The sequence below is a fragment of the Somniosus microcephalus genome, chromosome 24 (genome assembly GCF_052327205.1).
Source record: "Somniosus microcephalus isolate GS21.2 chromosome 24, FLI_Smic_1.0, whole genome shotgun sequence".
NCBI classification, from domain to species: domain Eukaryota; kingdom Metazoa; phylum Chordata; class Chondrichthyes; order Squaliformes; family Somniosidae; genus Somniosus; species Somniosus microcephalus.
The window spans coordinates 66,616,244-66,639,982 of NC_141010.1; the positions used below are offsets into that span (position 1 = coordinate 66,616,244).

Genomic DNA, 23,739 nt, shown 5'->3' on the forward strand with positions numbered 1-23,739 from the left:
CAGACTACGAAAGGGACATTGCTACCATCTCCACACTCAGACTATTAAAGGGACATTGCTACCATCTCCACACTCAGACTATTAAAGGGACATTGCTACCATCTCCACACTCAGACTATTAAAGGGACATTGCTACCATCTCCACACTCAGACTACTAAAGGGACATTGCTACCATCTCCACACTCAGACTATTAAAGGGACATTGCTACCATCTCCACACTCAGACTATTAAAGGGACATTGCTACCATCTCCACACTCAGACTACTAAAGGGACATTGCTACCATCTCCACACTCAGACTATTAAAGGGACATTGCTACCATCTCCACACTCAGACTACTAAAGGGACATTGCTACCATCTCCACACTCAGACTATTAAAGGGACATTGCTACCATCTCCACACTCAGACTATTAAAGGGACATTGCTACCATCTCCACACTCAGACTATTAAAGGGACATTGCTACCATCTCCACACTCAGACTATTAAAGGGACATTGCTACCATCTCCACACTCAGACTATTAAAGGGACATTGCTACCATCTCCACACTCAGACTATTAAAGGGACATTGCTACCATCTCCACACTCAGACTATTAAAGGGACATTGCTACCATCTCCACACTCAGACTATTAAAGGGACATTGCTACCATCTCCACACTCAGACTATTAAAGGGACATTGCTACCATCTCCACACTCAGACTATTAAAGGGACATTGCTACCATCTCCACACTCAGACTATTAAAGGGACATTGCTACCATCTCCACACTCAGACTATTAAAGGGACATTGCTACAGTGTAATATCATATTACTGGGTGACAAACAGAGCAGATTGATGTGATAAACAACCCAATGATATCATCTCATCATCCATCACATCACTGGCTCTCACTGTATTATCAACAAATCTATATCTCTGAAGTCAACAAAGATAGAATAAAGGATGTTAAAGTTAATGATAAATATGGCTCTGAGTTTGAAGAATTCTGCAGCTGATTAAATGTTTTCTTTAAGTCTTGAGGGTAAAGCAAAGCACCCTTTATATGATAGGGGGAGTTACATAGAATTACACAGAATTTTACAGAACAGAAACAGGCCATTCGACCCAACAGGTCCATGCCAGTGTTTAAAAAGAAATAAGAAAGATTTGGATTTATATAGCACCTTTCATGACCTCATAAGTACATAAGAAATAGGAGTGGGAATAGGCCATTCGGCCCCTCGAGGCTGCTCCGCCATTCAATAAGATTATGGCTGATCCTCTACCTCAGCTCCACCTTCCTGCATTATCCCCATGTCCCTTGATTCTACACGACATGCCACCTCTCACACACTTGGATTGTTTGGAGGACCCGCTCGGTCTTCCAGCCCCTCTTCCTGTTGATCTGGAGCTCATGTCAATTAACTGAGCAGTGTGAGCTTAGCATGTGTGGGCGGTGCTGGCTGGTGGAGACACAGCAGGTAGAGGTCTGGTGGGAGTGGGTTAATAAACCCCAGGGGGACCGGTTCCCGTGTTCACCCCTGGCAGGAAAGCGCAATGTAAGCAGCAAAGTCTGGGAGCAACAGAAAGTGCTGGGAACTCTCAGAGAGCGTCTGTAAATGAAGGGAAATGGTGACTGTCAGGGAGCGTCTGTAAATGAAGGGAAATGGTGACTGTCAGGGAGCGTCGGTCAATGAAGGGAAATGGTGACTGTCAGGGAGCGTCGGTCAATGAAGGAGAAATGGTGACTGTCAGGGAGCGTCGGTCAATGAAGGAGAAATGGTGACTGTCCAGGGAGCATCAGTCAATGAAGGAGAAATGGTGACTGTCAGGGAGCGTCGGTCAATGAAGGGAAATGGTGACTGTCAGGGAGCGTCGGTCAATGAAGGAGAAATGGTGACTGTCGGAGCGTCGGTCAATGAAGGGAAATGGTGACTGTCAGGGAGCGTCGGTCAATGAAGGAGAAATGGTGACTGTCAGGGAGCGTCGGTCAATGAAGGAGAAATGGTGACTGTCAGGGAGCGTCGGTCAATGAAGGAGAAATGGTGACTGTCAGGGAGCGTCGGTCAATGAAGGAGAAATGGTGACTGTCCAGGGAGCATCAGTCAATGAAGGAGAAATGGTGACTGTCAGGGAGCGTCGGTCAATGAAGGAGAAATGGTGACTGTCAGGGAGCGTCGGTCAATGAAGGAGAAATGGTGACTGTCAGGGAGCGTCGGTCAATGAAGGAGAAATGGTGACTGTCAGGGAGCGTCGGTCAATGAAGGAGAAATGGTGGCTGTCCAGGGAGCGTCTGTAAATGAAGGAGAAATGGTGGCTGTCCAGGGAGCATCAGTCAATGAAGGAGAAATGGTGACTGTCAGGGAGCGTCGGTCAATGAAGGAGAAATGGTGACTGTCAGGGAGCATCGGTCAATGAAGGAGAAATGGTGACTGTCAGGGAGCATCGGTCAATGAAGGAGAAATGGTGACTGTCCAGGGAGCGTCGGTCAATGAAGGGAAATGGTGACTGTCAGGGAGCGTCGGTCAATGAAGGAGAAATGGTGACTGTCAGGGAGCGTCGGTCAATGAAGGAGAAATGGTGACTGTCAGGGAGCGTCGGTCAATGAAGGAGAAATGGTGACTGTCAGGGAGCATCGGTCAATGAAGGGAAATGGTGACTGTCAGGGAGCATCGGTCAATGAAGGGAAATGGTGACTGTCAGGGAGCATCGGTCAATGAAGGGAAATGGTGACTGTCAGGGAGCGTCGGTCAATGAAGGAGAAATGGTGACTGTCAGGGAGCGTCGGTCAATGAAGGAGAAATGGTGACTGTCAGGGAGCGTCGGTCAATGAAGGAGAAATGGTGGCTGTCCAGGGAGCGTCTGTAAATGAAGGAGAAATGGTGACTGTCCAGGGAGCATCAGTCAATGAAGGAGAAATGGTGACTGTCAGGGAGTGTCGGTCAATGAAGGAGAAATGGTGACTGTCAGGGAGCGTCGGTCAATGAAGGAGAAATGGTGACTGTCAGGGCCAGTTCCCATACCTTCCAGACTGTCTCTCCTAGTCTTGGTATCCCAACCCTAAACCTAACATCCTAACTGTAACCCAGATCCTTAACCCTGACCCATAAAATCCTAACCCAAAACACTAACATAATCCCTAACCCCAACCCTTAACTGTAACACCCTAATCATAGTCCTAACATTTATCACTAATCCCTGAAGTTTGTGTAGAAATTGGTGCCCTCAGCACCACGCTGTTGTGCCATTAAATGGCGCTCTTTCGCCAGCTGGTGGCGGGTCCCGTGACGGCCGCCACTTTTGTCCTTATTTTTGCGCTGCCGGTAACTGGCAGCACCATACTGAAAAAAATGGTGGTGACACAACTTAACATCACCAACGTGAGCTTCGACCCCAGTACTGCATTCAGCGCTGGCCCTAAACACGTCAGCTTAACTGGCTGACATTGGCAATGTCAGCACCTCTTAAAGGGATACACACTTCTTTCAGGTAAGTTTGTATTTAAGCTTTGGACTTTTTTTTTGATTTTATTGAAGTGTTGGCTTGCTGCGATAGATGATAGAAGTTTTTTAAGTGTGTAGGGAGTGCTGCTGGATGCTTGCAAGGGCTCAGATGGTAAATGAAGGCCTTTGAGAAGACAGAACATGCTGCAAATACTCAGCAGGTCATGCAACATCCATGGAGAGAGAAACAGAGTTCATGTCTCAGTTCGAGATGCTGCCTGACCTGCTGAGTATTTCCAGCATTTTATGCTGTCATTTCAGATTTACAGCATCTGCTCGCAGAGGGAAGAGGAAGTCACAGAAGAGGAAGAAGTGGAAGAGGAGAAAGCGGAAGAGGAGGAGGCAGAAGGAAGGATGCCTCCCAGACAGCCCCTTTCTGGCCGGGATATCCGGGATCGAATCATCTGCCTGCGGTCCCAGTGACCACAACCCCAATTCCCCTTTCAACATTAATTCCACACCTTCCCTTCCCGCTGTTACTGACCATCACAATGTCCTCTTGGTCATGATGCTGAAATAAAAGCCACCACAAAGCAAACTTTCCAATCCATCTGTATATGTCTATTCATCCAACGTGACATCAAGAAGTTAACTCATCACCCGTATGTATTCTCTTAGTGACTGTCTTGTGTGTCTTTGCCTATCCTACTGACGTCACGCAGTGCTACCCCAGTGGCTGCAGCATGGCTGGTGGAAGGCTGCCGACTTTCAGTGGGGGACACTGCAGATGTCCTTGCTGGTTGACCTTGAGGAACTGATGGCTGGGAGAGTGAAATCAATCTTCATCTGTCCTTGTTCTACTTCACTCTCCTCTCCCACTGGCTGGGCACCCACTGGCTGGGCACCCACTGTCTGGGCACCCACTGTCTGGGCACCCACTGTCTGGGCACCCACTGTCTGGGCACCTACTGGCTGGGCACCCACTGACTCGGCATCCACTGGCTGGACACCCACTGGCTGGGCACCCACTGTCTGGGCACCCACTGTCTGGGCACCCACTGTCTGGACACCCACTGACTGGACACCCACTGTCTGGGCACCCACTGTCTGGGCACCCACTGTCTGGGCACCCACTGTCTGGACACCCACTGACTGGACACCCACTGTCTGGGCACCCACTGTCTGGGCACCCACTGTCTGGGCACCCACTGGCTGGGCACCCACTGACTAGGCAGGCTGCATTTCATAAGAACATAAGAATTAGGAGCAGGAGTAGGCCATTGGGCCCTTCGAGCCTGCTCCGCCATTCAATGAGATCATGGCTGATCTTCTGCCTCAACTCCATTCACCGGCCCTATCGCCATATCCCTTGATGCCCTTACTAGTCAGAAATCTATCGACTTCTGTTTTGAATATACCCAATGACTGAGCCTCCACAGCCCTCTGGGGTAGAGAATTCCAAAGATTCACCACCCTCTGGGTGAAGAAATTTCTTCTCATCTCAGTCTCAAACCTTTATCCTGAGGCTGTGGTCCCTAGTTCTAGACTCCTCAGCTAATGGAAACATTCTCCCAGCATCCACCCTATCAAACCATGTCATAATTTTGTATTGTAGGAATCAACGGATTCCTATCTAAATCACTGAGGTCGAGGCAGTTCAGTGAATTAACCGAATTTAATTAAACTGGTGAACAAAACAAAAACATGCAGGAGCAACAGCAAACAGGTCTACACAGTAACTAGTTTCATGAGGTCTGAACCTAGAACCTCCCACCTCTGACTTCATGACGTTATCACGTTTCCCGCCACTCGGTGCACCACGTGACCAACGTGATGACGTCATCGCGTTGTTTCAGGGTTTTTACAGAAAGCTTGTTTACACTCAGCAAACAGACATAGGTGCTGTAACATTGCTTTAAAGACAGTTATTCATTTGTACAGGAGTTCATTGGTGGTTTTACCACAGTATGCTTCAATGAGATCCCCTCTCATTCTTCTGAATTCAAGAGAATACAGGCCTAGTTTACTCAATCTCTTCTCATACGACAGTCCCACCATCCCAGGTGATGTTGGTTCATTTGTGAGTCTGGTTTCTTGGTGACGTTGGTTTATTGGTGACGTTGGTTTTTTGGCATTTCTCTTTTCTTGATTATGCTAGTTTATTGGTGGTTCTGGTTTATTGGTGATGTTGGTTTATTGGTGATTCTGGTTTATTGGTGGTTCTGGTTTATTGGTGATTCTGGTTTATTGGTGATTCTGGTTTATTGGTGATTCTGGTTTATTGGTGATTCTGGTTTATTGGTGATTCTGGTTTATTGGTGATTCTGGTTCATTGGTGATTCTGGTTTATTGGTGATTCTGGTTTATTGGTGGTTCTGGTTTATTGGTGATTCTGGTTTATTGGTGATTCTGGTTTATTGGTGATTCTGGTTTATTGGTGATTCTGGTTTATTGGTGATTCTGGTTTATTGGTGGTTCTGGTTTATTGGTGGTTCTGGTTTATTGGTGATTCTGGTTTATTGGTGATTCTGGTTTATTGGTGATTCTGGTTTATTGGTGATTCTGGTTTATTGGTGATTCTGGTTTATTGGTGATTCTGGTTTATTGGTGATGTTGGTTTATTGGTGATTCTGGTTTATTGGTGGTTCTGGTTTATTGGTGATTCTGGTTTATTGGTGATTCTGGTTTATTGGTGATTCTGGTTTATTGGTGATTCTGGTTTATTGGTGATTCTGGTTTATTGGTGATTCTGGTTTATTGGTGATTCTGGTTTATTGGTGATTCTGGTTTATTGGTGATTCTGGTTTATTGGTGATTCTGGTTTATTGGTGGTTCTGGTTTATTGGTGGTTCTGGTTTATTGGTGGTTCTGGTTTATTGGTGATGTTGGTTTATTGGTGATTCTGGTTTATTGGTGGTTCTGGTTTATTGGTGGTTCTGGTTTATTGGTGATGTTGGTTTATTGGTGGTTCTGGTTTATTGGTGATTCTGGTTTATTGGTGATGTTGGTTTATTGGTGGTTCTGGTTTATTGGTGGTTCTGGTTTATTGGTGGTTCTGGTTTATTGGTGGTTCTGGTTTATTGGTGATGTTGGTTTATTGGTGGTTCTGGTTTTTTGGTGATGCTCGTTTCTTGGTGTTTCTGTTTTACTGGTTATGGTGGTTTATTGGTGTAGTGATGCTAATACCCTACCTGTGTTGGTATTGATCCTGAAAGTGATGCTACTTTCGATGTTGATGCGGATATTGGTGCTGGTGTTGATCATCCCTTCCCCCAGCCCCCTCCCCAGCCCACATTGCCCCTTCACTCCGCACTCCTTAAAGTGATGCCACGAATCAGTCTGGAGTTGTGAAATTACATTACCTGTTGCTTGTCATTGCTGAGTTTTAGCTGATCCAGACACAGGAGACTGGCACCTGGTTAAAACAAAAAGGGAAACACTGCAGAAAATGCTGGGAGCCGGCAGACCGTATCGGCAGAGAGAAGAAGGTGGAGTAAAGGTTCTTCCTGTTCATTGACCTGGAACGGTAACCTGAACTGTTTTGGTATTGGCATTAGGGTTGGTATGGGATTGTTGCTGATTTTGTGTATTGGCCCCGATAAACAGATGCTTGAGCAGATGATCTGTGAGCGGAGGGCAGAGTTAGATGCACTTATGCAGTTTCACTTGTCAAATCCCAATTAGATTTCATGTTCTTGATTGATGTAAACATTTCTAATCACATGCCTTTCATTTAGTTTAACAAGTAATTAATAGGCCACTTTGGTTTCCATCTGTCAGTGGTGCATCCTGTTGCTATGCAACCTAATGTACAAAATACATGTAATGTATGCTGTCAGTTTATTCCTTATACCTAATCTGATGGGTTAAAGCTACTTCTTGTATTTCACATCAGATATTCTCACTGTTGTGTATGTAATATGTGTGCTACTTTGAACCAATGGACAGGACTGCACTACTTGTAGGGCGTAGTGATACGCAGTACCACTCCTGGCCATAGGGGTATAAATAGTACTGTGGGTACTGATCTCCCCTCAGTTCCCGCCTGTGGGCATGAAGTAAAGACCTACGTATAGTCCCTACCTCCAACCAGTAAAGACCTGTTTGAGTTATACGTTTAAGTCTTTGTGTTAATTGTTCAATACAATACACATACTTAACACTGGTGACGAGTCAGGTTCTTACCCTGCGGCAGTTGAAGAGAGGTTTCAAACATCACCACCCCACTAGAAGCGACAGGCTTTAGGACTCTGAAGCCTCCATCAGCGACTGAGCACTGGAGTGCAGCAGCCATCCTGACAGCTTCCAGTGACTGACAGAAGTCTTTCTGCAGTTTCCTTGTTCAACCTAGGTGGTGGGGTAAGCCGTGCAGCGTTGGCTGCAAAGACAGGGCTGGGGAAGTTGGAGAAGATAAGGGCGATCGCAATCCCTGATAACAGCCGCGGTGAAACGCGCGAGCGGGTAAGCCAGAGCCCGGGAGGGAGCGAGCAAGAGCCGCTTCGGTCGGGAGCCACTTCGCGATCCAGCGATCGCATCCGCTGATAAGGGCCGCACTCGGGCGATCGCGGCGAAGATAAGGGCCGCACTCGGGGGCTGAAGGGAGACGGCGTCGGGGGACGGGTGAAGACCGCCAAGCGCGGGAAAACCACCATTTTGTAGGCGGAGGACGACGGCAAGAGCGGGAAGCCGCCATCTTTGATAACAAGTAAACAAAATAAAATCTGAGAAATTGCAAATCTGATAAAGTACTACAATGCCTAAACACGGGAATATTAGCAACTTTGATAGTGACATTGAAGATTGGGCCATATATGTTGAACGAGTTAAAAATTATTGTAAGGCCAATAAAATTCGTGAGGCTGATAAAGCACTAACATTATTAAATTTAATGGGTGCGAAGACATACGGGCAATTGAAACACCTGTTATCACCAGATGAACCGGCGGATAAGACGTTCGATGAGATTGTTACTGTCCTGAAAGATCATCTAAACCCCACGCCGCTGATGCTAGCGGAACGATTTAAATTTTATGACAGAAGGCAGCTACAGCATGAAAGCAATGCTGAATATTTGCTGGAATTGCGTAAATTAGCGAAATATTGCCAGTTTGGAACGGGACTGACAGATGCACTATGAGACAAATTTGTGTGTGGTTTATTTAAACAAGATACACAAAAGCGACTGCTCGAGGAGAATGAGCTGACGCTTGAGAAGGCGGTCACTATGGCAGCAGCACACGAAGCCGCAGCGAGAGGCACGGCAGTAATGCAGCTACGGTCACCGGAGCTCAGTGCACACAAATTGGGTGTGAGTTCTGGCAAATGTTATCGTTGTGGAAAGACAACGCATGATCAGAACCAGTGTTGGTTTAAAAACCAAGAATGTAGAACTTGTGGTAGGCTTGGACATATTGCTAGAGTATGCAGGTCAGGGAAGAAGACCAGCAACAAGAAGTCACCGCAAGGAAAATACGCAAAAGTACACAAGGTGGCCGAACAGGAGTCCGATTCAGATGCTAGCAGTAATGAACTGGCTGGCTTAAGCAGTATTGAACTGGCTAGCTTAAGGGTACTCAACGTTGGTAAGGGTGCAGACCTCCAGACAATTTGGGTTACTCTTCAGATAGAAGGAGTCCAAGTAAAAATGGAATTGGACACTGGATCGGCATTGTCGGTCATGAATAAGAAAGATTACAGAAGGTTATTCCAACATATTCCCCTACAGGATACGGAGATTATATTGACAACCTACACGGGGCAGAGAGTGTACCCCATCGGGACAATAAAGGTTGCAGTGGCCAACAAGGGCGAAGGAAGTCAAATAATGGACTTATATGTGCTACCGGAGGGAGGTCCACCACTACTAGGCCGGGAGTGGTTTAGAAACATAAATATGGACTGGCATTCGCTAAAAGCCATAAAGAGTGAGAACTCGGTGCAGATAATCAGCCCAGACTCTAGAACTGATGATGGTAAGACCAACCCATGTGCAAAAGACAAAGTTTCAGCACAGAATTCCACTGAGCAACAACAACATAGTTTAACAGAGAATTCTGAGTCTGTCAAGTCTACTGATATGCACATTTTTGAGGGACACTGGGCTCGAACTCAACTCCATTTCAAACTACAACAGCAATTAGAACAAATGATTCGCTGTTTTGAGCAAGAGATGAATGAAATAAAAAAGTTCTTTGTTACAGAGTGGGAGAATCTGGAAAGGCAACAGAAGCAACTGATGGAGAAAATGGAGCAGGAGCACACCAACCATCTGCGCGAGGAGGCCGAACGAATCAAAGCTGATTCAGGTTCTGAAGGTGCGTGCCATAATCTGGTGTCAGAAGAGTTAACGGTCAGCCAACTCCTTCATATGCTGAGGGACAAGACTCTGAAATGGGAAAAACTTGAACACGAGCTGCGATCTTCAAAGGAAAAGGGTTCGGAGCTCTCAAAAGTCATTGAGATGGCTGATGTGACGACACAGACTGAAACGACTGCAACAGAGCAGCCATTGGATGCCAAAAGTACGCTGACTCACGTCAATGTAGAACGACAGACCGCTGAAACAGCTGCTCCGGTAGAGGGATTGCATAGTCCGATCAATCAATCTCCAAAGGAAGTTGAAGTATTAAAATCACAAATGAGGTCACTAGTAAACGACTTGCTGAAAGCCCAGAAAAAGCTGGATGCAGAGGTACACATGAAGAAGTCTCTTCAGGAAAGATGTCTGGATTTGGAACAAGAGCTGGCTAACGTCCAGCTGGGTATGGAGGAAATAGACGACCCTCTCGCTGACCTGTCGGACGACTCCGAATATTACTATGTCCTGTCCTGCCCAACTTGTAACTTCGACTCCCACCATACAGAAATCATGGAGGAGCACCGAAAGTCTACGGAACATCGGGAGAAGGTGGCTCTACTACAAAAAAAGGAGGAAGAGAAGGAGGAACTGCGCATGCAGCTGGCAGCTGTGGCAGCTGACAATGGAGCCCAGAGAGTCTCCAAGAAGCAGAAAAGGAAAAGTAAAAACAGAAGATGACCCATCTGAACCATTATCACCTCTACCAGATCACACACGTGGTCCCTCCGAACGGAGCCAAATCAGTTCGGAAGTTCAAGCTGTTAAATCCATGAAAGGACTATTGAATGAGTAACATGAACCGACTAAACCACAGAGATTGAATCTGTGAACTGTTTTCCGCAGAGACTGAATCTGTGATATGTTACGTTAAACATGAAGTTATATATGTATATATGTTATTACGTTATGTTAAATGGGGGGGATGACTATAAAGCTAAGAAGGGAGGAGTGTTGTGTATGTAACCTGTTCCACCTTAAGAGAGCTTAAGCCTGTTCCACCTTAAGAGATGTACTACTTTCTCAGGCTGCTGTAGACGTAATACCGGGGTGAACACACCGGTATATAAGCACTGTGCAGTAATCTTGTATTCAGAATAGTCCCTACCTCCAACCAGTAAAGACCTGTTTTATTGTTACTGATTAAGTCTGAGTATTAATTACTTGAGCAACTCACAGACTTAACAGTCACCACCGGTACTACAATACACAGTAGCAAGAGAAAGTAATCCATCTTCTTAAGGTAGTTCTCTTAAGGTGGTACAGGTTACATACACCACAATTCCTCCCTTTTTAGCTTAACAGTGTACACCCTAATTTAAACATAACATGGATAACATATATACAACTTTCATGCAACTGTTCAAAGATTCAGTCTCTGAGGAGGCCTCCTGATCCGAGTTGGATAACGCCTTTCAGGGGTTTCTGATTCTGGTTGCTGGGGTGACTCCTCTAATTGATCTCTTATGGATTGAACATCCTCATGTACGTTCGCGTTTGAGGTAGAAGCTACAGGTTCAATAATTTCTTCCACTGGTGTCTCTGCCGTAGCCATGGGTTCGACCCTTGTTCTCGATTCTACAAGTTGGTCAGCATGACGTCGTATTACGTTTTCACCAATCTCTACCGTGTACATCAGGGGTCCTTGTCTGGCACGAATTGTTCCAGATTGCCATTTCTCATTCTTATAGTCCCGGGCTAACACTGGTTGTCCTATTTCGAAACTCCGAGTGGTCTTGTTATTTACATGCTGGAACTGTTTGTTTTCGACTTCCCTACGCACATTTGGTTTTAACAAATCCAACCTGGACCGCAACCTCCTGTTATAAAACATCATGGCAGGACTTTGATTTGTCACTGCATGTGTGGCGTTTCGATATGCCATTAGGAAATTGTCCACCTTGCGGTCTTCGCTCATGGCCTTTATCGCCTTTTTGAACGTTTGTACAAATCTCTCGGCCAACCCATTTGTAGCCGGATGATATGGGGCAGATGTATAGTGTTTCACCCCATTCTTCTTCATGAATTTCTGGAATTCTTCTGACACAAACTGCGGTCCGTTGTCTGAACATATCTGTTCTGGCAATCCATTTCTTGCAAATATGGTTCTTAGAACTGCGATCGTCTTTTCCGAGGTAGTGGTCGCCATCTTAATCACTTCTGGCCATTTAGAATGTGCGTCTACCGCTATCAAAAACATGGAATCCATGAGTGGACCTGCAAAGTCGATATGTACACGCTGCCATGGGGTTGAAGGCCATTCCCATGGATGCAGCGGTGCAATTGGAGGTGCATTTTGAACTTTTTGGCACCCTGAGCAGCTTTTAGTCAGATCCTCTATTTGTTTGTCGATACCTGGCCACCACACATAAGCCCTAGCAAGGCTTTTCATCTTGACTCCCCCCAGATGACCTTCATGCAGTTCCTTTAGAACTCTCTCCCTTAATTTAGGAGGAATAATCACCCTTGTTCCATACATCAATGTTCCTTGACAAATGGACAGCTGTTCTCGTCTGGCTGAGAATGCCGGTAACAGTGGTTCGCCATGTGCTGGCCATCCCTTCACTGTCAATTCGTAGACCTGAGACAGTGTCAGGTCGTTCCTGGTCTCTCTCTCAATACTCGCATTGGTGACTGGCAAACATTCGATGATGGTCGAGTGAAATAACTCAACAGGGTCAACTGTTGGTGCCTCTTCCGCTGTAGGTAGTGGCAGGCACGACAGCCCATCAGCATTACCATGTTGCTTTGTACCTTTGAATTCGATCTCATATTGATGTGCCCCTAGGAAATGGGACCATCTCTGGAGCCTCTGCGCTGTCATCACCGAAACACCCTTCTTAGGGTTAAAAATGGAAACCAACGGCTGGTGGTCTGTCAGCAGCGTAAACTTTTGGCCTTGCAGGTAATGATTAAATTTTTTTACTCCCCACACGAGGCTGAGAGCCTCCCTATCTATCTGAGCATAGTTGCGCTCAGCGGAGGTCAATGATCTGGATGCGAACGCGACTGGTCTTTCCAAGCCATTTGGCAACTTATGTGATAGCACTGCCCCAATACCATATGGAGAAGCATCACAAGCTAAACGAATAGGCAGCGTTGGGTTAAAGTGAGCCAACACTTCCTTAGAGGTGATCAATGCCTTGCTTTTGTGAAAAGCCCGCTTACAGTCCTCGCTCCACTTCCATGGCATTCCCTTTTGTAAAAGAGTGTTCAGCGGGTGTAGCACCGTGGATAAATTTGGCAGAAACTTATGGTAATAGTTAATCAACCCTAGGAACGACCTCAACTGGGATACATTTTCCGGAGCGGGAGCCTTCACAACAGCTTCGATCTTGTCAGGTGACTTGTGAAGCCCCTCCTGTTCAATGATGTGACCACAGTACGAGATTCGCTTCTGAAAGAACTCACATTTCTGGCGATTAACTCGAAGTCCATACTCTTTCAATCTGGTGAGCACCTGTTCCAAATTAGCAAGGTGTTCCTCATCATCATCTCCTGTAATAAGAATGTCGTCCAGATAGCATTGTGTGCCAGGAATTCCCTGTAATACCTGCTCCATGGCCCTTTGCCAAATCGCTGGAGCCGATGCCACTCCAAAAACCAGTCTATTATACCGATATAAGCCCTTATGCGTGTTGATCGTGAGATACTGGCGTGATGCTTCATCAACTTCCATCTGTAAATACACCTGCGCCAGGTCTATCTTGGTGAAGTGTTTCCCACCAGACAACGAAGCAAAGATATCCTCAATCCGCGGAAGCAGATATTGCACCGTCTGAAGAACCGGATTAACAGTGATCTTGAAATCGCCACAGATGCGAACCTTCCCCGGTTCCCCCGGCTTGTTGCTCAACGAACACTTCATGACGGGAACAATGGGCGTGGCCCATTCGCTCCAGTCCACCTTTGACAGTGCTCCTGAACGTTCTAGCCCTTCCAGCTCAGCTTCCACAGCAGGTCGTATCGCATAAGGTACCAGTCTGGCTTTGAAAAATTTTGGGTTTGCATGTTCCTCAACCTTGATGTTTGCCGTAATTCCTTTCAGTGTTCCCAGTCCCTGTTGGAACACCTCCTTAGCATCGTCCAATATTCTGGACAGTCATTTAGGTTTGACATCGTCCTTTTTACCGGAATCTACAGTTAGTGCTTTTAAGGAATGCCAGTCCATATTTATTCTCCTGATCCATTCCCGTCCCAGTAGTGGTGGACCTCCCTCAGGTAACACATACAAGTCCATTCCTTTGCTTTCTTTACCCTTGTGGACCACCTTTACTTTTATCTTTCTGATGGGGTACACTCTTTGCCCCGTGTATGTTTTTAATACAATCTCCGTACCCCTTAGGGGAATGTGTGAGAATAACCTTTTGTAATCTTGCCTATTCACGACCGTCAATGCCGATCCCGTGTCCAATTCCATCTTCACTTGGACTCCTGCTAGCTGGAGTGTAACCCAAATAGTTTGGTGGTCTGCTGTGTTACCCACATTATGTATTCTTAGACAACCCAGTTCCTTACTGCTGGAGTCTGAATCCGTCTTCTGTTCATCCGAACTGTTCTCTGTCACCTTGTGTACTTTTTTGTACTTCTTCTGTGGTGACTTTTTGTTGCTGGTCTTCTTTCCTGACCGGCATACTTTCGCTATGTGACCGAGTCTGCCACATTTTCTGCATTCTTGATCTTTGAACCAGCACTGGTTCTGATCGTGCGTTGTCCTTCCGCAACGATAGCACTTTACTGCACCCAATGCCATTTGATTGGTGCTGAGTTCCGATGGCCTTAGCTGCATTTCCGCGGTGCCTCGTGCTGCCGCCTCGTGCGATGCTGCAATGGTGACAGCTTTATCTGGCGTAAGGTCCTTTTCCTCTAGCAGTCGCTTCTGAGTTCCTTCTTTTAATAGTCCACACACGAACTTATCTCTCAGAGCATCTGCTAGTCCTGTACCAAACTGACAGTACTTTGATAGCTTGCGCAGTTCAATTAAGAATTCAGCGTTGCTTTCCTCTTTCAGCTGCGTTCTTCTGTAAAATTTAAATCGTTCCGCTATCAGCAGCGGCGTGGGGTTTAAATGCTCGTGCAGGATAGTAACAATATTCGCGAAAGTCTTATCCGCCGGTTTATCTGGTGTTACAAGGTGCCTTAATAACCCATACGTCTTCGCACCCATCGAGTTTAATAGGGTTAATGCTTTCTTTTCAGCCGGTATCTCATTTGCTGTACAATAAACTTCAATACGCTCCACATAAGTGGCCCAATCTTCGACATCGCTATCAAAAGCAGTGATGTTACCGTTTTTAGGCATCCTTGTAAGTTTCTTTAAGTATTTTATTTTATTTTTTCCAAAATGGCGGCTTCCCGCGCTTGACAGCTTTTCCCGCGCTTGTCTTCTTCCTGCGCCAACTAAAATGGCGGCTTCCCGCACTTGGCTTCTTCCCCCGCTGGCTACAATGGCGATTACCGCGCTGTTGCCGTTCTCGCCTCCCAGCGGTCCTTAATTTCCCCCGACGCTGCTGCTTTTACTCCCCGCTGTCCTCGTGGGTATTAGCGCTTCCTTTCTTGCTGCGCGTCTATTCTGATTGCAGCCCGGCCCTTTACACCGGCTGCGGTCGAGTTCTCCGCCCTTTTTCCTCCGGTCTCACCCCCCTTCTCCACTGACAACGCAGCCGACTTTCTGCCCGTGTTGCTAGATCGGCTTACCCACCGCCGTGGAAGAAGGATGATCACTGCCTGTCGCTGATGGTGGACTTCGTGGTCAGCAATTCCAACCCGGGTTCTCGATGCCTCCCGTGCGAATGCGGTGCTCAGCAGGATGATGAGGGCGGATGCCTCTTCTCGACGCCCGTTCTGGGGACAAAGCTGCCTTGGATGCAATTGCCGCTGGGTAAGATCGACTCATCGCCACTGTTGAGTCTGTGTGTTCCAGATATACTTATTTTAAATAACTGGACACAGACAACAGGAAAAACTTAAACAGGTCTTTACTACTTGAAGGTCAGGGCTGAACTGCCTTACAAATTACTACACAGAGCTTATATACCGGTGTGGTCACCACCGGTACTACAATACACAGTAGCAAGAGAAAGTAGTCCATCTTCTTAAGGTAGTTCTCTTAAGGTGGTACAGGTTACATACACCACAACCGGAACGCCCTTCTTTGGATTAAAAATGGAGACAAGTGGTTGGTGGTCAGCCAGCAGAGTGAACTTCTGCCCCTGCAGATAGTGATTGAACTTTTTCACTCCCCACACTAGGCTGAGGGCCTCCCTGTCAATCTGGGCATAGTTACGCTCGGCTGAGGTTAGTGATCGTGACGCAAAGGCGATTGGCCTCTCTGAGCCGTCCGAGAATTTGTGCGACAGCACCGCTCCAATGCCGTAGGGTGATGCATCACATGCTAACCGAATTGGTAATGCCGGGTTGTATTGGGCCAATACCTCTTTCGATGTGATTAGTGTTTTGCTCTTCTGGAAAGCTCATCTTCATTCATCACTCCACTTCCATGGCACCCCAGTTTGCAGTAGGGTGTTCAGTGGGTGTAGTATTGTAGACAAATTTGGCAAGAACTTATGGTAGTAGCTTACCAGCCCGAGGAACGACCTCAGTTGTGACACATTTTCCGGTGCTGGAGCCTTGACTACTGCCTCAATCTTCTCTGGGGACTTATGTAACCCCTCTTTATCGATAACGTGGCCACAATACGAGATCTGTTTTCTAAAAAACTCGCATTTGGGGCGGTTAGCTCGGAGCCCATATTCCTGCAATCTAGTGAGCACATGCTCCAGGTTGGCAAGGTGATCACTGTCATTTTCGCCCGTGACCAAGATGTCGTCCAAATAACACTGGGTCCCTGGGATCCCTTGGAGGACTTGTTCCATTGCCCTCTGCCAAATAGCCGGAGCAGATGCTACCCCGAATATCAGCCAGTTGTATTGGTAGAGACCTTTATGGGTGTTGATTGTGAGGTATTTTTTTGATGCTTCTTCTACCTCCATTTGCAGATATGCCTGGGCCAGATCAATCTTAGTGAAGCATTTCCCTCCAGATAGCGAGGCGAAAATATCTTCAATCCGCGCAAGTGGATATTGTACGGTGTGAAGGACCGGGTTCACTGTAACCTTAAAGTCCCCACAGATGCGAATCTTCCTTGGTTCCCCAGGCGTGCTGCTCAATGACTTTTTCATCACAGGGACGATGGGTGTAGCCCACTCGCTCCAGTCTACCTTGGACAGTACACCTGAACATTCCAGACTCTCCAGCTCTGCTTCGACGGCTGGGCGGATCGCATAAGGTACTGGTCTGGCCTTAAAAAAATTTTGGCTTGCGTTTTCTTCAATTTTAATCATCGCTGTCATGCCTTTTAGTGTTCCGAGTCCTTGCTGGAACACTTCTTTTGCGTCAGTTAGGATCTTTAACAGTCGCCCAGGTGTGACGTCGTCATCCTTTTTGTCAGCCACAGTCAGTGCCTGTATGGAATGCCAATCTAGCTGTATCTTCTGGATCCATTCACGTCCTAGTAGTGGTGGTCCTCCATCTGGCAATACATATAGGTTCATTTTTGGTGTTTCCTTGCCGTTATATATAACGTTCACCCTTATTTTTCCTTTGGTGTAGACTTTTTGCCCCGTGTACGTCTTCTTGACAATCTTTGTATCTCTCAAGGGTATATGTGAGAATAGCCGCTTGTAGTCCCTTCGATTTATGACTGTTAGGGCTGATCCTGTGTCCAATTCCATTTTCACTTGGACTCCTGCTATCTTGAGCGTGACCCAGATAGTTTGGTGATCCTCCGTTTTGATCACATTATGTAGTTTCAGACAACCCAGCTCCTTGCTTCCGGAGTCTGTGTCACTCTTCTGTTCATCTGAACTACTCTCCGTCACCTTCTCCTGTGGAGATTTCTTGCTGCTGGTTTTCTTTCCCGACCTGCAGACTCTTGCTATGTGTCCTACTTTTCCACACTGTCTGCACACTTTGTCCTTGAACCAGCAATCATTATGGTCGTGTGTTGTTCTGCCGCAGCAGTAGCACTTCACTGTTCCGTATGACATTTCATTTGTGCCATATTCTTGCAGTCTCCGTTGTATCTCTGCAGCGCCCCATGCTGCTGCTTCGTGTGATACTGCAATGCTGAAAGCCTTGTCCAGCGTAAGATCCTTTTCTGATAGAAGCCGTTTCTGGGTTCCTTCACTTTGAAGCCCACACACAAACTTGTCCCTTAAAGTATCTGCTAGCCCCGTTCCAAACTGGCAGTGTTTCGATAGCTTGCGCAGTTCCGTTAAATACTCAGTATTACTTTCATCTTTATGCTGGTTCCTTTTGTGAAACTTAAATCTTTCTGCTATCAGCAGCGGTGTGGGGTTTAAGTGGTCCTGTAGGATTGACACTATGTTTTCAAAATCCTTTTCTTCTGGCTTCTCTGGGGTTACTAGGTTTCGTAGTAAGCCATACGTTTTTGCACCCATTGAATTCAACAATGCCAGCACTTTCTTGTCATCTGGCACTTCATTCGCCTTTCAGTATACTACTATGCGTTCGACATATGTCGTCGAATCTTCGACTTCATTGTCGAACGCTGTGATACTGCCACTCTTCGGCATTTTTGGGTGTGGTTAGACTGGCATAAAATGGCATCTCCCGCGCTTTCCTTTCTTCCCCGCTGCGGCTTAAAATGGCGTCTCCCGCGCTGCTGCCAACGCCGCTCTCGGCGGTCCTCGTGGCAAATGGCGACGCCCTGTGGATTTCGTGCGCTGCTCCTGCGCTGCTGCCAACGCCGCTCTCTGCGGTCCTCGTGGCAATGGCAGCGCCTCGCGTTTTCCTGCGCGCCTCTCTCCCCCGTCGACGCTGCTCGGCCCTTGAACACCGGCTGCGCTCTGCTCTCTCTCGTCTCTCTCCCCCGTTGACACCGCTCGGTCCTGAACACCGGCTGCGCCCTGTGCGCTCTGCCCTCTCTCTCTCCCCCATCGACGCTGCTCGGCCTTTTTCTGTGCCGCTCGGTCGGGCTGTAGCCTGCAGCTGTCCGGGAAGGGTCTTCGCAGTACCTGTTGCCAGCCCGTTTCGCTGGACCACCGTGACCGGAAAGCCAAGCCTGGCTCTCGACAGCCTCCCCTGCGATGCTCAAATCTCCGCTGGATGACTGGGCGGTTGCCCGAGGTCGACGCCCGTGCTTCTGGACTCGACCTCCTTCCACTGTTCTCCAGGAGCGAATCCCTGGGAGGTGATGCAGAGTTGTAGGTAGGTTCGAATCTGCCTCGTCGCCAATGTTAGATCTGTGTATCTTAATGTTGTGTCCTTCAATAACCAGACAACAGACTGCAGGGAACGATTCAACAGGTGTTTACTGAATGAGGGTTACTCCAGAATTAACTGTACAGATCACTACTCAGGGTTTATATACAGGTGTGGTCACTGCCGGTACTATAGTATACAGGAGCTGTAAAAAGTAGTTCTCTCCCTTAAGGTATAGATACATTACATACATTACAGATGGCGGTTGGGAAGTGGCTGGAGGCGTGGTTACAATGGGTCAGGGACAAGGTTGCCCATTGGGATGGCAGATGGGGTACATCTCTCCACCGGGAATACTTACCTGCTCTTCCTCAAAAAGTGCATTGGAATCTTTCCATCCCCCTTAGGGGGAAGACCTGGACCTTGATTTAACATCTCATCTGAAGATGAAGATTGAGCTGCAGATGCGTGCGTTTCTTGGCCAGGGTCTTCTAATCTGATTGATGAGATGTACTGAGACCTTTCTTTATCTCTTGGAATGCTCTGTGTTCCTCACCGCTCCGTATCCAAGATCTCTCTTTACTGAGGTGGTTCCTCAATGGTTGGCTTGTCACTGCCATGTGAAGGCAAAGTCGCCCAATTCCCTATTCCCAGGTAATGATGAACCTCCTTCACATTCATGGATGGAGCCGTATTCTCTCAATCTGGGGTCTGTCAGAATTCACTTTACACCCTCTGGGGTATATTCTTTTAGACGGATCTGAATTCTGCACCTGTCTTCCCATAATACTGCTTTCCACTTGCAGTACCATGCTGAAATCCATTTGGTAAAAACCCCCTCAGAGCTGAGAGAAAACTCTGGAAATGTTCTGAATGGAATTTTGTGGAAGTAGATGTACCAAAAACCCGAGGGACATCGATGTCGGAGGATCGTCCACACGCTTTTACTCAGCCTCTGTTTAGCTGTCCCTTAATCCTACACTTCACCTTACTCGAGTTATTGTTCTATCAGGGATTAACTCAGGCTCCAACTGCAATCTCTCATCTCATTCCCCCCATTATACAATGCTGAATCATTTCATTACACGGAGTGCCATCCACACAACATTTAGCCAACAGTAACAGGCTGTTCTAAAACTAGCCACTGATTTAGATTCTTCTGTTCCCTTTGATTGAATTTTGCACTTTCAAAAATTAGATTTCTGCAGACTACGAATGTTGTTATTACGTATGTTCTCAAATCAGTTCTGTACTGTTTTATAAACATCCCATCATTCTCAGAGAGTTGAAAGGAGCACAAAGTACACCTGCTTCCTTACCCAAAAATTAGATTACTCTGCTCATCTGATTCACTTCTTCTTTCTTATCTAAGCTTGAAGCAATTATTACTCTTTCAAATCACTTTATACATCCTGTCCATTGTGCTAGCTTATTGGTATCAAGCTCATCTGGTGGGTTCATGTAGAAAGAAGCCATTTTTTTGTCATTTGAAATTTCTTCTTCCACCTGCTCCCGTCTTTCCCAGGATTTCTTCTGTCTGCTCATGGAGAAACTCACTGTCTGCTTGGCCACAGTTTCTAGGAGAACTATTTTCACCAAATAACAACCGCTGCTATTATGTCGAGAATGTTCTTCTGGAATTGGATCCAGACGCAGGAGATTTCCTAAACGGAACCATCTAGCAACTTTCAAACTTCCAGGTGGAAAACTCACCAAGTGCACACTACTCCAAACCAGATTAGACCCACATGCCCAATCTTCACACTGGGCCAGCATTTCCTCTGCTGGTCTTTATGTTTATTACACATATACATATACTGAGCTGTACTGAAGGAGTGTGCAAGTGTTGGACAGGGTGTAGAGAACAACAATAGGAATGATGTAACTTTCACATCACAAGCCGGCGCGGACTCGATGGGCCGAATGGCCTACTTCTGTGCCGTTATGACACGATGATAGTAGTAAAACATCTCTAGGCGCTTCACAGGAGCGACTGTCAAACAACATCTGGCACCGAGCCACATAAATAGATCTTAGGACAGGTGACCAATGCTTGGTCAAAGAGTAGGTTCTAAGGAGCGAGTTAAAGGAGGAGAGAGAGGTGGAGAAGTTTAGGGAGGGAATTCAAGAGCCTCGGCAGCTGAAGGCACGGCCACCAATGGTGGAGTGATTCAAATCAGAGATGTGCAAGAGGCCAGAATTGGAGGAAGTTACAGAGATTGGGAGGGTTGTAGGGCTGGAGGAGGTTACAGAGATCTTGGAGGGTTGTAGGGCTGGAGGAGGTTACAGTGATAGGGAGGGTTGTAGGGCTGGAGGAGGTTACAGAGATCTCGGAGGATTGTAGAGCTGGAGGAGGTTACAGTGAAAGGGAGGGTTGTAGGGCTGGAGTAGGTTACAGAGAGAGGGAGGGTTGTAGGGCTGGAGGAGGTTACACAGATTGGGAGGGTTGTAGGGCTGGAGGAGGTTCCAGAGATCTCGGAGTGTTGTAGGGCTGGAGGAGGTTACAGAGAGTGGGAGGGTTGTAGGGCTGGTGGAAGTTACAGAGATAGGGAGGGTTGTAGGGCTGGAGGAGGTTCCAGAGATCTCGGAGGGTTGTAGGGCTGGAGGAGGTTACAGAGATTGGGAGGGTTGTAGGGCTGGAGGAAGTTACAGAGATTGGGAGGGTTGTAGGGCTGGAGGTGGTAACAGAGATCTCCGAGGGTTGTAGAGCTGGAGGAGGTTACAGTGATAGGGAGGGTTGTAGGGCTGGAGGAGGTTACACAGATTGGGAGGGTTGTAGGGCTGGAGGAGGTTCCAGAGATCTCGGAGGGTTGTAGGGCTGTAGCAGGTTACAGAGATTGGGAGGGTTGTAGGGCTGGAGGAAGTTACAGAGATTGTGAGGGTTATAGAGCTGGAGGAGGTTACAGAGATCTCGGAGGGTTGTAGAGCTGGAGGAGGTTACAGTGATAGGGAGGGTTGTAGGGCTGGAGTAGGTTACAGAGATTGGGAGGGTTGTAGGGCTGAAGGAGGTTACACAGATTGGGAGGGTTGTAGGGCTGGAGGACGTTACAGTGATAGGGAGTATTGTAGGGCTGGAGGAGTTTACAGAGATCTCGGAGGGTTGTAGGGCTGGAGGAAGTTACAGTGATAGAGAGGTTTGTAGGGCTGGAGGAGGTTACAGCGATCTCGGAGGTTTGTAGGGCTGGAGGATGTTACAGAGATACGGAGGGTTGTAGGGCTGGAGGAGGTTACAGAGATAGGGAGGGTTGTAGGGGCTGGAGGAGGTTACAGAGATCTCGGAGGTTTGTAGGGCTGGAGGAGGTTACAGTGATAAGGAGGGTTGTAGGGCTGGAGGAGGTTACAGAGATAGGGAGCGTTATAGGGCTGGAGGACTTAACAGAGATAGGGAAGGTTGTAGGGCTGGAGGAGGTTACAGAGATAGGGAGGGTTGTAGGGCTGGAGGAGGTTACAGAGATAGGGCGGGTTATAGGGCTGGAGGAGTTTACAGAGAGAGGGAGGGTTGGAGGGCTGGAGGAAGTTACAGAAATTGGGAGGGTTGTAGGGCTGGAGGAGGTTACACAGATTGGGAGGGTTGTAGGGCTGGAGGAGGTTCCAGAGATCTCGGAGGGTTGTAGGGCTGGAGGAGGTTACAGAGATTAGGAGGGCTGTAGGGCTGGCGGAAGTTACAGAGATAGGGAGGGTTGTAGGGCTGGAGGAGGTTCCAGAGATAGGGAGGGTTATAGGGCTGGAGGAGGTTACAGAGATCTCGGAGGGTTGTAGAGCTGGAGGAGGTTACAGTGATAGGGAGGGTTGTAGGGCTGGAGGAAGTTACAGAGATTGTGAGGGTTATAGGGCTGGAGGAGGTTACAGAGATCTCGGAGGGTTGCAGAGCTGGAGGAGGTTACAGTGATAGGGAGGGTTGTAGGGCTGGAGGAGGTTACATAGATCTCAGAGGGTTGTGGGGCTGGAGGAGGTTACAGAGATTGGGAGGGTTGTAGGGCTGGAGGAGGTTACAGTGATAGGGAGTATTGTAGGGTTGGAGGAGTTTACAGAGATCTCGGAGGGTTGTAGGGCTGGAGGAAGTTACAGTGATAGAGAGGTTTGTAGGGCTGGAGGAGGTTACAGCGATCTCGGAGGTTTGTAGGGCTGGAGGACGTTACAGAGATACGGAGGGTTGTAGGGCTGGAGGAGGTTACAGAGATAGGGTGGGTTGTCGGGGCTGGAGGAGGTTACAGAGATCTCGGAGGTTTGTAGGGCTGGAGGAGGATACAGTGATAAGGAGGGTTGTAGGGCTGGAGGAGGTTACAGAGATAGGGAGCGTTATAGGGCTGGAGGAGTTTACAGAGATAGGGAAGGTTGTAGGGCTGGAGGAGGTTACAGAGATAGGGAGGGTTGTAGGGCTGGAGGAGGTTACAGAGATAGGGAGGGTTATAGGGCTGGAGGAGTTTACAGAGAGAGGGAGGGTTGTAGGGCTGGAGGAAGTTACAGAAATTGGGAGGGTTGTAGGGCTGGAGGAGGTTACACAGATTGGGAGGGTTGTAGGGCTGGAGGAGGTTCCAGAGATCTCGGAGGGTTGTAGGGCTGGAGGAGGTTACAGAGATTGGGAGGGTTGTAGGGCTGGCGGAAGTTACAGAGATAGGGAGGGTTGTAGGGCTGGAGGAGGTTCCAGAGATAGGGAGGGTTATAGGGCTGGAGGAGGTTACAGAGATCTCGGAGGGTTGTAGAGCTGGAGGAGGTTACAGTGATAGG

The 23,739-nt window shown here is 47.6% G+C and overlaps 1 protein-coding gene across 1 annotated transcript in view; it reads left to right on the plus strand.

Moving 5' to 3' along the window:
• The window catches only part of LOC147101517 (corticotropin-releasing hormone receptor 1-like), a 663,409-nt gene that overhangs the window by 26,441 nt on the left and 613,229 nt on the right, over positions 1 to 23,739 (plus strand). The window lies entirely within an intron of this gene.